General features: G+C 45.3%; 1 protein-coding gene across 1 annotated transcript in view; it reads left to right on the top strand.

Moving 5' to 3' along the window:
- LOC119300440 (receptor kinase-like protein Xa21) overlaps positions 1–3,134 on the top strand; it is a 28,871-nt gene that overhangs the window by 23,150 nt on the left and 2,587 nt on the right. The gene's annotated exons all lie outside the window — the stretch shown is intronic.

The raw sequence follows: 3,134 nt of genomic DNA on the forward strand, positions 1-3,134 counted from the left end.
CAAGGGGGGGGAAGTTGGGCCAGGCCAGGGGCCAGGTGGGGTGGGGGAACTGGCTGGGCCAGGGGGTTTTCCCCTCCCTCTCCCTTTTTTTTTCTTTCTTTTCTTTTATTAATTTTCTTTTCTGTTTTTAGATTATTTAAAATGCCAAAGCATTTTACAAAAATTAGTGCACCCCACCATAATTACGTTAGCTATTTTAGACAACCCCCGAAAATTTTTAGTTTTGGTTTTGAAACTTTTTATCTTTGCTCTTGTTTTGATTTTTGTTTTAGAATGGGTTCGGATCTAACGCGAGTTTATCCACAGTAACCGAGGTGACGTGGCAACATTAGTGGGGATTACTGTAGCTTAATTACCCGGGCGTCACAAGCATTCTTGCTGAATTTTCGCAGCACTAAGCACCTAGGTAAGTCCTGCACGTTCAACCTGGCTAAAACATAAAGAACATGCTTGCATGGAAGACCTTTACGTTTCATACTATCACAACTGCACTTCACTGTTTCTTCTGAATTACTAGGTGTATAGTCCACTTTGAATCTCAGTTGCCTGTTATTTTTCCATGCCACTATGAATCTCCTACTGACGGCTCCACTCAGTCTATCTATGATCTCAAGATCCGCTGCCTTCTTCATTTCTTTCTGCAAGAGGTAAAAGTTCACCGCAGTGAACTCACGGGCAGCGGCTTTTTCAATGCATTTGAAGTCGTCGAGTACTGCTACAGGGAGTGTCTGTGTGGACAGGTAGTCGTCGTGTGACTCGTTCTCATGGAGCCGAACAATGCAGTTCTCATAATGCACAACCATATCAACAATTGTCATGCCAGAGTCAAGATGCATATGAAGGCAAGAGTTCAGACTCTCGCTCCTCTGGTTACTCCGCATACCAAGGAATAACCCACCGGTGAGATATGATGCAGCCCAAAGCCTTTTCTTCTGGTACATCCTACGCAACCATATTTCAGTTTTCTCCGACTCCCATTTAGCTCTAAAAGCTGCCCATCTCGCCTCAAACTCATCATGTGTAGTGTCATAATAAATAAGAGACCTGAACTCCTTAAGGGACTTGTGGTGGAGGTGTTTCTGCATGTTTTTCTCAATATGCCACGAACAAAGTCGATGCCACACGTTAGTAAGGACCTTCCTTATGGCCCTTATCATGGTTGCGTCTCCGTCAGTAATTACAGACCTCGGCTTCTTCTGACAATGAGCTCTTAAGAAGGTATGCAACAACCAAACGTATGTATCCTCTGTCTCATCTGACACAACTGCACAACCGAACACAGTGGTGCAACGATGATTGTTTAGACCAACAAAAGGTATGAATGGCATTCCATACCTATTCATCTTGTAAGTGCCGTCGAAGACGATTACATCACCAAAGTCAAGGTAATCCCAACGTGACTGAGAATCACACCAGAACATGTTCTTCAGCTTTCCTTCTGCGTCAACAGTGTGCTCAAGTCTGGATCCCTTGTCTTTCTCATCATCATGATACCAATTGCAGTGTCCGCATCACCCTTTGCTAGCAACTTCATTTTCTCCCTATAACACATGTTATAAAGCTTCCTCCTCCCGAAACCAGCCAGTGCATATGATCCATACCTACTAACAAAGTTGTCATAAATCCAATGTTTTTTTAGCCCAACACCTGCCATTGCTAAGATCTCGAGCTTCTGGTATTCCTTTATATGATTATGACATCGAAGATATATAACTTCATCTGGTTAGCAAGAGTGTGACTATGATCATCGCTGAAACTGCTGACATACCAAATGGAGCGCTCTCTGTCAACCTTCACAGTTAGATGGGCCTCACAATAGCACCGAGTCTCCGCTCTCAGCCTGCGCTTCTTCCCTTCCATGGTACAAAACTTGGCCTGTCATTTCCCAGATCTTGAACAGAGAAACCTCCTCAACCGCCTACGTGCGTCGATACCCTTACTATATTTCAAGTTGTCCCTCCTAATGCTGAAGCCTCGCTTTTTCGCATAGTCGTTATAGAAATCATATGCCTCCTCGTCTGTCCTGAACGTCGTGGACATCACTGTCCAATGCATGTCCAGTGATTCTTGCTGGTATTCATCGTACCCAGTATCAAAATTGCACTCATCACCATCGGCATCATCGTCGTTTTCGCACGCGTCACCATCCTCTTCCTGAAAAAAATACAATCAACGGTATATGTCAGTAAGTAGTTGTATAAGGAGTATCATATGTATTCACTTTCCACTACTTACTTTGCTCGAGCTGTCATTATAAGATGCATCGATATCGTTTTCGTCATTGGCATCATCGATAAAATTCCACTGATAGTACCCTTCCACTTCCATCTGGGCAAATTGTAAATATGATATGTAAGACTTGATGCGTATTTAATTTCACTTTAAAATAACATACATAATTTTAAACCTACATGGCTTCCGCTTTCAGCATATGAATCATCTACATCCATATCCTCATTGTCATCATCCCCTCCTATCTGTTCACAGTCGAACATGTTATTGTCATCGCGGATGCTTGTATTTAATATGGTTGAGAACATGCAGACCACTTACATTGCCACTGTAAGACTCATCCAAACTCATATAATTTTCGCCGTCATGTTCGTCTTCATCCAATGACAATGATCCGTCCTCGCTACCGCCATCATCACCGTCATATCCTATTTCAGCCTCAATCTATACACGTTCATATATAATCAAATATCCATTCAAACATCACGTAACATCTTTTCAATTAAAATCTGTTCTTAAATTACTATGCCAGCGCCTCGCGTACCTCGTTGCCTTCGTCAGACATGAGGCGGTTGTCGCCGGATACGACCTGCCGGCGGCGGAGGCGTCTGCCCGACCGAGGCGGTTGTCGGTGTAGCGCACAGTGCATGCGTTTTTTTTCCGTCGGCCAGGTACTGCCGGAGATGGCGGCGGCGGCGGCGGCGCGAGAGGAGGCGGGGTGAGGCGTCTTGAAGATAGGGTTCGCCGATCATTTTTTTAATCACTCGGGCGTACGCAGCGGACGCGGGCGGGCATGCATGCGGACGTGGGCGCGTACGGGCGGCCGTACGCGACAGCGCCGTACGGCGACCCTGGCGCGCCTACAGCGGGCGGGTATTTTTATACGGCGTGCGAAAATGACC

This window comes from Triticum dicoccoides, chromosome 5A, assembly GCF_002162155.2.
Source record: "Triticum dicoccoides isolate Atlit2015 ecotype Zavitan chromosome 5A, WEW_v2.0, whole genome shotgun sequence".
In the NCBI taxonomy this organism is placed as follows: Eukaryota; Viridiplantae; Streptophyta; class Magnoliopsida; order Poales; family Poaceae; genus Triticum; species Triticum dicoccoides.